The sequence below is a fragment of the Phocoena phocoena genome, chromosome 3 (assembly GCF_963924675.1).
Source record: "Phocoena phocoena chromosome 3, mPhoPho1.1, whole genome shotgun sequence".
In the NCBI taxonomy this organism is placed as follows: domain Eukaryota; kingdom Metazoa; phylum Chordata; class Mammalia; order Artiodactyla; family Phocoenidae; genus Phocoena; species Phocoena phocoena.
Window position 1 is genome coordinate 45,666,983 of NC_089221.1, and position 11,627 is coordinate 45,678,609.

Genomic DNA, 11,627 nt, shown 5'->3' on the forward strand with positions numbered 1-11,627 from the left:
GAAGATGTAAGAGTCTGAGATTACAGAAATCATCCCTTTGATATGCACCTCAGCTGTTTGGGGCTAGTATCCTGTGCTTCTCATCCTGAGTCTCCTCTGGGTGCACCATCTGGAGGTGGCTGTAATGTCTTGATGGCTGCAACGTCCTTTGTTTACTGATATGGCAGGTGGCATTCTTAGTTCACAGTCCTAATACAAAAAACTAACCTTCATGTGGATTAGGAGGATAAACTGCCCCCTTCAAAGGAGTTGTAGAAAACACTAGGTGGATCTAAAGAGTGATTGTGCTTATTTCTGTTACTGGCAGGCAAATGAGGGGCCAGTTGCTCAAACAGACTTCATTTATGCCCCTGAAGACTCCTTCTTTAGACTCTATCTACTTTAAGCACAGGGAGCTGGGGATACAAGGTGCTGCTCTAGCCCCAAGAAAAGTACAATGGTAGGAAAATTGAAACCAAGAGGAAAGATAGAACAAAGACACATGTCTAGAGGAATTATACAGAAATCTGGGGAAGAGATTTGAGATAATCAACATGGTTTTATGCTGTGGATGACTATGGATATAAAAGAGATCACCCAGGTAGCACGGGTGGAGTGAGAAGGGAAGAGCCTCAGGCTGGAATTCTGGAAAGTATCGATAGGTGAGGATCAGGCCAGGGAAGAGTAGGCTGCAGAAGACATGTTCAGAGAGATGAGAAGAGAACTGGGAATAATGCCACCAGCACCATCCCCTACCATTTACTGGTATTTTCTATGTGCCAGAACTATGTTAGTCTTTTCCCATGCTTTTTTTTTTATCCTAATCATCATAACAACCCCATGTGGTAGAGATTATTATTATTATTATCTCCAAATCATAGACAAGATTTTAAAATGAGTAGGTAATGTGCCTAAGCCACAGAACTTGGAACTGTCCTGGTGGGGTTCTGTGGCAGAATAAACCACTGGCACCACACCTGCTTGACTCCCTATATCTACGCCCCTGGCCACATGACTTCGTAGTCCTTCCCACTGAAGGCAGAGTGTACCTCCCTTCCCCACACTCCCTAAACTCAGCCATTTGAGTTTTATAGTCAAAGGAATGTGGGCAGTCATGACAGTGTACCTGTTCCAACCTAGGACTTCAGAGGCACGCCATGCTTCCACTTGCTCTCTTGGGTTTCTTGCATCACTCCCAGCCTGCAAGTTTCCTCAGTTTGCCTCCTAGAATGATTATACAAGGAACTTACCTGAGTTTTATCAGCAACTAGGTGGACCAGTAGCTTGAGGTACCCTCACCTAGCAAACCTAATCTAGATCAGCAGACCCCCAGCTGATGCATAGACACAGGACCAAATCAGCTGAGATCTGCAGAGCCATCCCAGCTAACATGAGAAACAAATGCTTATCGTTGTAATCCATCAAGAGAGTATGGTTGAGAAAAACAAGATCCAGCTTCATCCACCAGAACACAAGAATCAGTTCCCTCTACCAGGAAGCCTACATAACCCACTGAACTGACCTTAGCCACTGGAGGCAGACAACAAAAACAATGGGAACTATAAACCTGCAGCCTGTGAAAAGGAGACCACAAACACAGTAAGTTAAACAAATTGAGAAGACAGAGAGACACACAGTAGATGAAGGAGCAAGGTAAAAACCCACCAGACCAAATAAATGAAGAGGAAATAGGCAGTCTATGTGAAAAAGAATTCAGAGCAAAGATAGTACAGATGATACAAAATCTTGGAAGAAGAATGGAGAAAATACAAGAAACGTTTAACAAGGACCTAGAAGAACTAAAGAGCAAACAAACAATGATGAACAACACAATAAATGAAATTTAAAATTCTCTAGAAGGAAACACTAGCAGAATAACTGAGGCAGAAGAACGAGTAAGTGACCTGGAAGGTAAAATACTGGAAATAACTACCACAGAGCAGAATAAAGAAAAATGAATGCAAAGAATTGAGGACAGTCTCACAGACCTCTGGGACAACATTAAATGCACCAACATTCTAATTATAGGGGTCCCAGAAGAAGAAGAGAAAAAGGGAGGGAATGAGAAAATATTTGAAGAGATTACAGTTGAAAACCTCCCTAATAGGAGAAAGGAAATATTCAATCAAGTCCAGGAAGCACCGAGAGTCCCATACAAGATAAATCCAAGGAGAAACATGCCAAGACACATATTAATCAAGCTATCAAAAATTAAATACAAAGAAAAAATATTACAAGCAACAAGGGAAAAACAACAAATAACATACAAGGGAATCCCCTTAAGGTTAACAGCTGATGTTTCAGCAGAAACTCTGCAAGCCAGAAGGTAGTGACAGGACATAGTTAAAGTGATGAAAGAGAAAGACCTACAACCAAGATTACTCTACCCAGCAAGGATCTCATTCAAATTCGATGGAGAAATTACAACCTTTACAGACAAGCAAAAGCTAAGAGAATTCAACACCACCAAACTAGCTTTACAACAAATGCTAAAGGAACTTCTCTAGGCAGGAAAAACAAGAGAAGGAAAAGACCTACAATAACAAACACAAAACAATGAAGAAAATGGTAATAGGAGCATGCATATCAATAACTACCTTAAATGTAAATGGATTAAATGCTCCAACCAAAAGATATACACTGGCTGAATAGATAAAAAAAACAAGACCCATATATATGCTGTCTACAAGAGACCCAGAGACACATACAGACTGAAAGTGAGGGGATGGAAAAAGATATTCCATGCAAATGGAAATCAAAAGAAAGCTGGAGTAGCAATTCTCATATCAGACAAAATAGACTTTAAAATAAAGACGATAACAAGAGATAAAGAAGGACACTACATAATGATCAAGGGATCAATCCAAGAAGAAGATATAACCATTGTAAATATTTATGCACCCAACATACGAGCACCGCAAAACATAAGGCAAATGCTACTGGCCATAATAGGGGAAATTGACAGTAACACAATCAAGGTAGGGGATTTGAACACCCCACTTTCACCAATGGACAGATCATCCAAAATGAAAATACATAAGGAAACACAAGCTTTAAATGATACATTAAACAAGATAGACTTAATTGATATTTAAAGGACATTCCATCCAAAAACAACAGAATACACTTCCTTCTCAAGTGCTCATGGAACATTCTCCAGGATAGGTCACATCTTGGTTCACAAATCAAGCCTTGGTAAATTTAAGAAAATTGAAATCATATCAAGCATCTTTTCCAACCACAATGCTATGAGACTATATACCAATTACAGAGAAAAAAAAACTGTAAAAGATACAAACACATGGAGGCTAAACAATACACTACTAAATAACCAAAAGATCACTGAAGAAATGAAAGAGGAAATCAAAAAATGCCTAGAAACAAATGACAATGAAAACACGATGCCCCAAAACCTATGGGATGCAAAAAAAGCAATTCTAAGACGGAAGTTTATAGCAATACAATCCTATCTCAAGAAACAAGAAACATCTCAAATAAATAACCTAACCTTACACCTAAAGCAATTAGAGAAAGAAGAACAAAAAATTCCCAAAATTAGCAGAAGGAAATAAATCATAAATATCAGATCAGACATAAATGAAAACGAAATGAAGGGAACAATAGCAAAGATCAGAAAAACTAAAATCTGGTTCTTTGAGAAGATAAACCAAATTGATAAACCATTAACCAGACTCACCAAGAAAAAAAAGCAGACTCAAATCAATAGAATTAGAAATGAAAAAGAAGTAATAACTGACACCTGCAGAAATACAAAGGATCATGAGAGATTACTACAAGCAACTATATGTCAATAAAATGGACAACAGGGAAGAAATGGACAAATTCTTAGAAAAGCACAACCTTCCGAGATTGAACCAGGAAGAAATAGAAAATATAAACAGACAAATCACAAGCACTGAAATTGAGACTGTGATTAAAAATCTTCCAACAAACAAAAGCCCAGGACCAGATGGCTTCACAGGAGAATTCTATCAAACATTTAGGAGAGAGCTAACACCTATCCTTCTCAAACTCTTCCAAAATATAGCAGAGGGTGGAACACTCCCAAACTCATTCTACTAGGCCACCATCACCCTGATACCAAAAACATACAAAGATGTCACAAAGAAAGAAAACTGCAGGCCAATATCACTGATGAACATAAATGCAAAAATCCTCGACAAAATACTAGCAAACAGAATCCAACAGCACATTAAAAGGATCATACACCATAATCAAGTGGGGTTTATCCCAAGAATGCAAGGATTCTTGAATATACGCAAATCAATCAGTGTGATAAACAATATTAACAAACTGAAGGATAAAAACCATATGATCATCTCAATAGATACAGAAAAAGCTTTCGACAAAATTCAACACTGATTTATGATCAAAACCCTCCAGAAAGTAGGCATAGAGGGAACTTACCTCAACATAAGAAAAGCCATATACGACAAACCCACAGCGAATATCATTCTCAATGGTGAAAAACTAAAACCATTTCCACTAAGATGAGGAACAAGACAAGGTTGCCCACTCTCACCACTATTATTCAACATAGTTTTGGAAGCTTTAGCTACAGCAATCAGAGAAGAAAAAGAAATAAAAGAATACAAATTGGAAAAGAAGAAGTAAAACTGTCACTGTTTGCAGATGACATGATACTAAACATAGAGAATCCTAAAGATGCTACCAGAAAACTTCTAGAGCTAATCAATGAATTTGGTAAAGTAGCAGGATGCAAAATTAATGCACAGAAATCTCTGGTGTTCCTATACACTAATGATGAGAAATCTGAAAGAGAAACTAAGGAAACATTCCCATTTACCATTGCAACAAAAAGAATAAAATACCTAAGAATAAACTTACCTAAGGAGACAAAAGACCTGTATGCAGAAAACTATAAGACACTGATGAAAGATATTAAACATGTTACAAGCAGATGGAGAGATATACCATGTTCTTGGATTGGAAGAATCAACATTGTGAAAATTACTATACTACCCAAAGCAATCTACAGATTCAATGCAATCCTTATCAAACTGCCAATGGTATTTTTCACAGAACTAGAACAAAAAATTTTACAATTTGTTTGGAAACACAAAAGACCCCAAATAGCCAAAGCAATCTTGAGAAAGAAAAACGGAACTGGAGGAATCAGGCTCCCGGACTTCAGTCTATACTACAAAACTACAGTAATCAAGACAGTATGGTACTGGCACAAAAACAGAAATATAGATCAATGGAACAGGATAGAAAACCCAGAGATAAACCCATGCACCTATGGTCACTTATTTTTGTTAAAGGAGGCAAGAATATACAATGGAGAAAAGACAGCCTCTTCAATAAGTGATGCTGGGAAAACTGAACAGCTACCTGTAAAAGAATGAAATTAGAACACTCCCTAACGCCATACACACAAACTCAAAATGGATTAAAGACCTAAATGTAAGACTCAACACTATAAAACTCTTAGAGGGAAACATAGGCAGAACACTCTATGACATAAATCACTGCAAGATCCTTTTTGACCCACCTCCTATCGAAATAGAAGTAAAAACATAAATATAAAAATGGGACCTAATGAAACTTCAAAGCTTTTGCACAACAAAGGAAAACGTAAACAGGATGAAAAGATAGCCCTCAGAATGGGAGAAAATATTTGCAAATGAAGCAACTGACAAAGGATTAATCTCCAAAGTATACAAGCACCCCATGCAGCTCAATATCAAGAAAACAAACAACCCAATCCAAAAATCGGTAGAAGACCTAAATAGACATTTCTCCAAAGAAGATATACAGATTGCCAACAAACACATGAAACACATGAAAGGATTCTCAACATCACTAATCATTAGAGAAATGTAAATCAAAACTACAAAGAGGTATCCCTTCACACCAGTCAGAATGGCCATCATCAAAAAATCTACAAATAATAAATGCTGGAGAGGATGTGGAGAAAATGGAACACTCTTGCTCTGTTGGTGGGAATGTAAATTGATACAGCCACCATGGAGAACAGTATGATGGGTCCTTAAAAAACTAAAAATAGAACTACCATACAAGCCAGCAATCCCATTACTGGGCATATACCCTGAGAAAACCATAATTCAAAAAGAGTCATATACTGCAATGTTCATTGCAGCTCTATTTACAATAGCTTGGACATGGAAGCAACCTAAGTGTCCAATGACAGATTAATGGATAACAAGATGTGGCACATATATACAATGGAATATTACTCAGCCATAAAAAGAATGAAATTGAGTTATTTGTAGTGAGGTGGATGGACCTAGAGTCTGTCATACAGAGTGATGTAAATCAGAAAGAGATAAAAAAATACCATATGCTAACACATATATATGGAATCTAAAAAAAAGAAAGAAAATGGTTCTGAAGAACCTAGGGACAGGACAGGAATAAAGATGCAGACGTAGAAAATGGACTTGAGGACACGGGGAGTGGGAAGGGTAAGGTGGGATGAAGTGAGACAGTGGCATGGACATATATACACTACCAAATGTAAAACAGATAGCTAGTGGGAAGCACCCACATAGCACAGGGAGATAAGCTTGGTGCTTTGTGACCACGTAGAGGGATGGGAGAGGGAGGGTGAGAGGGAGACACAAGAGGGAGGAGATATGAGGATATATGTATACATATAGCTGATTCACTTTGTTATAAAGTAGAAACTAACACACCATTGTAAAGCAATTATACTCCAATAAAGATGTTTTAAAAAATAAATAAAATAAAATTATTTACTGTATGTAAAAATAACAAAAGGAGTGTATGGTTGTTTATTACCCAGTATTATTGTAGGAAAAGCTAACTGATGCAGAAATGAACCCAGGCAGTATGATTTCAGAATCCTGTGCTCTTCACTGACCTGAAAGATATCAGGGATATCAGAGGCATTGAGTTTTAAGAGAGATAGAGTAGCCATCATAGCCAAATGCTGTAAGATGAAGTTAGGTTATTATAAAACATATCATCTCAGAATATTTTTTCTGCAAATATGTTTGAATTACAGTGTGGTACCTCAGGCAACCCAGAGACAAGCATCAGGCAAAGACGTTTCACACAAGAACAGTGAGAGTGACAGACAAGTAGATGTTTCCAGAAAGAAAACTCCATTTATGGCTGTAAGCAAAGGGTGACTTTGGCATGTCCGTGGTTTCCAGCTTTAATGCTGGAACATCTGGCAAAGAAGCCTGAGGGGAGGCAGCTAAGTAGCACCAAATGTGAAAGTCAGGCATGAATTAATTTTTTCTGCATTAATGCTGTTGCCTAGAAAATCCACCTTTGATAATGGGTAATCCATGTCCAGTCACCAACAGAGAGCAAAGCACAAACATAAGTTTTAAGCCTTATGATTATATTCTTTTTTTATTAGACCATTATGTTATTAAACATAGTAATATAATGATACTTTTGAATTTACTATATTTTCTAAAAGCTTTTGAATAAGATCCTCATTAACATATTGCCAAAATAGATACTTTCCTATTTGATCCAAAGGGGATATATACCTACTTGATTTTAGCCAAAAGTTGTGAGGCAAGATCATAGTAAAAAAGCGAAAAAAAGAAAAAGAGCAGAAGGTGTGTCAGGGCACTTGGGGTTGAGTGTTGGCCAGGCCACTAAAGGGTACGTGGCCTGAGCTTCCTCTCTAGATTGCAGACATCTCATCTATAAAAGAGAAGAGACAGCCATAGTAGTTGCTTCTGACTTGCATTACTTATGCAACAGTCTTTCAACTCTCAAATTAAATAAAGCTAGTAAATATAGCACTGAATTCTTTGGAATAGCTAAACTTCTTAGAAATTTTACTGGAAGAATGTAGGAATTCTTTAAAGACCATAATATGAGGAAATTTATAACCCCTTACAAGATTATAACACAGTGAATCTTCTAACCAAAGAAGGCCAAAGAAAAAACTTTAAGGTGAAAAACTTTCATCAGAATTGGAACTAAGGACCTGTTACAACCCCTAACCACAAAATTTGAGGAATTTTGGTTTCATAGAGTAGATTTGGAACAATATCAAAGACTGACTCACAAATCCTCTTCCAAGATAATGGAACAACATTACAGAGAATAAGTAAAAGAAACTGAGAATGGAAGCCCTGGAAGAATATTCCAGAAAGCCTTACTTTGGAGGGCTTGGCTGAAAGCTGGAGCCCACTGGAAAATCATGCATCACTTCAGTGGGGGCCTCGACAACCAGGGATTAGAAACACTCTGAGTTTCCAGGAGCAGGGCTTTGGGAGAAAGTGGCAGTTACACCCAACAAACACCTTGGGGGTAGTATGTTTTCATAATCCAGCTTCTCAATGGAGTCAGGAGTTGACTCCAAAAGGAGAAAGACTTTCTGAAATGAAGAGGAATCCCCTAATCTGAAGGGGGAAAAGCTAGAGATGATGCTGGACTGTGTAGAGATGAGGACCATTTTACTGCAGGTGGAGAACAATCAGAAGTAGCTGTGCTGGAGGGAGAGTGAGGCTGGTGCTTCCCTGAAGCTGAACTTCTTGTCCGTGTGGCCAGTCCTCCTGGACCTGGGAGGAACACTTTCAAAAATAGAGGCATCCCTGGTACGAGACAAAATGCTCCTCCTCAACTAGAAGTCTACCTCACCATGAGGGAGATCCAGAAGGACATAACCACACTTTGTATTTAGAGTAGTGATTAGACCAAGTTGAAAGACAGAGACAGAAGTCTGGTCCATGGTACAGTGGTACAAATGAAGAAAGAAAAGCGTGCAGAGAAAAACTGCCTTTCTGCAATTAACTCTACACTTCATCCCCACTCATCTCTCCCCTCCAACTATAGACACCCAAGATTTGAACTTTAATACAAAGAATTTTTTCTTAATTTTTATTCAGAATCCAGATTAATTTCTAAAAGGAAGACCTCAATGAAATGCAGATTTTAAATAAACAGGAAAAACCCCAAGGAGAATTGGCACAGATGACTTTGGTCCATCGAACAAGCCCAGATAAGCTTGTCCTCATTCATGAATTGGTAACCAGAAGAATGAAAAATACCATCATTGTGTCTCTGAAGAGATTCTGCAACATGAAAGGAGACAAACATGGCATGAAAGGACCTGGTAAAGAAGATTCTTCTGAAGATTTACTCCAGGAAACAGAAGCACATTTTTAGGTAGAAAATGCTTTGCCTTTCTTTTTTTAAATTAAGAAAATATGGTACAATGAAAAGAAAATAATAAAACAAGGGCATGAGATAAAGTGATAGCTGGCAGAGATAATGTAAAGTTTTAAAGAGTAAAACCACTGCAGAATTAAAATAGTATCAATAAAAAAACACAATTTATGATGCAGAAAATTGAATTTCTGATAAATACTGTTTTGAAAATAATCACTTAGGTTTCAGAGGAATAAATGACATAAAAATAACATTCAAAGCTATAGCAAAAATCCTACCTCCCAATCTGAAGAAAGAAATTTTGGTTTGAAAGAACTCTTGATGTCAGACGAATTTAATAATAAACAACTGACATCTAAACGTAGTCTAGAAAAATTAATGACTTGATCAGATGGGAAAAAGGATATATCCAGACATCCAAATATTAAAAAATAGGAAAACTAAGCATGATCAAGGGGAAAAAGTCAGACATTTCAAACAGAACATGAGATACAAAACAACACAATACCCCAAATAATACAAATACATGAATATTTAGTTTTGAGAAGAAAAGATTAAGATCTGAAAATCTTATATCCATTCAAGTTGCAATTCTTTCAAGCAACAGAAAGACTTTTTATACTTGCAAAGACTCCAGAAGAATACTGCCAAAATTCAGCCTAAAAATGGATAAAATTAAGAACTCAGATAAGACTTAGCTGATGAAAAACTAGTGGTGAGTATAAAAACCATATAATTTACCTTAAAAAATATATATCTACAAAGAGAATGTACACACATACTTCTTTTGTAAACAAGGTGAATAATATAAAATGTCTAACAGCATAACGGTAATGAATTAGAACAAACATTCCAGAGTTTATAATAGCCAAAACTGGGAAATGAGTATGTGAGGAAGAGATCAAGCTTCAATAGACAGCATTTCATTCCCAGGATTGAGTCATTCAGATGAGTACATTATATGGAAATCGTATTTTTCTTTGTACTCTTATTTTCTTTTGTTGGTGAGGATAATAACATGATTAGCTTTTGAGTTGCCCTCTAGAATATAGTTTGCTTCAGACCAAGAATAAAATTTCAGCCATGTAACTTGAAATCAGCTTCTTAAGAAACATGAATAAAGCATAATGTATGATTACTGCAAAAAGATGAGCTTCATTATCATTACCATTCCTTTACAGGACATGAAAAATTCAAGCATTTTTGAAGTTTCCTAATTATTCTTCATGTAACTTACTGAAAAGAGATTAATGTTAATTTAACCAACTAGGAGACAGGAAAAATGAAATGAAAGCAGGAGTATGGAAGATGTAAATTATGTGTATGCCTTTAATAGAATTCATCTTTAATCCTGCTCAGAACTGTCTTCCAGAATACCAGATAAAGCCCTCCAATTTTGCCTGGCTAGTTATGGAACTTAGAGAAGGTGGCTATAAAATAAGAGGGATAACCCTTTGGAGTTTCAAGCTTTTGTCTTTGAACTATGACATGTCATGCAGCAGGCACAGTAGAGGAGCTCACAGCAGTTCAAGAGGTTGTGCAAACTCCAAATCACATGATACTCCTCCATACTTGCCCCAAAACACTTATGCCTAAAACTGAGATTTAATAATTAGCCTTTCTAAATATGTCCTGGAGTGTTTTAAATGTACCATAGGGCAGCCCGTCCTATTGCTCTAGGTATTATCTTTTAGAGACAGTCTTTTGCTAACAAGCAACCCTAACCAGAGAGGAGGAGCAAAAAGCATGCATTTGGAGTAACAGGAGGGGAATAACCAGAAAACACTAAGCCCAGCACTCTCTCCGCCCTACAGGCAACACTAAAAGAAGAGAAGAAGTGAATTGGGGGAGGAAAACAGTGACTTAGAGGATCACTTTCAAAATAATAATAGACCTGGATTAGTAAAAAAGAAAATGAAGCCAAGAAGTTAACTTGCCCAGCTTGACACAGTAAATGATAACGCTGGGATTTGAATCCAAGTGTGATTCCAAAGCCTGGTATTTAGCACTATAACCTACTGCTTCCTGGATTTGCTAAAGGTTGAAGTTTAAATTAAGAAACAAAGTCAGGAAAGAGACAAATAATTCCTATATTTTGCTCATAATTCTCAGGAAAAGAGAAATCCTCAAAATAAGGATATATGGTTGATATTTGACTGAGGTCCTGCAACGTGGAAATAATTTGGTTTGGACCTGCTCTGAAATTTTAGAACCAGATGTTTGACATGTTTACTGTTTAACTCTATTCACTAATGAAAACTATGCACACATCATTAAGTAAGGGGCAGATTTAGCACTCACCTAATTATATAAAACAACGAGCCAGACCAGGTCATTCTTGCCCCAAATTGTAGAGAAATTTTAAAATTCTGTTTTAAGCAACTTTACTACATTAATCAAATTAACTACATAACCATGAAGTCACTACTTCATTTTGTGATGCACGGGCTGCTGCACACTGATTTGCCTCCCAGGACCTA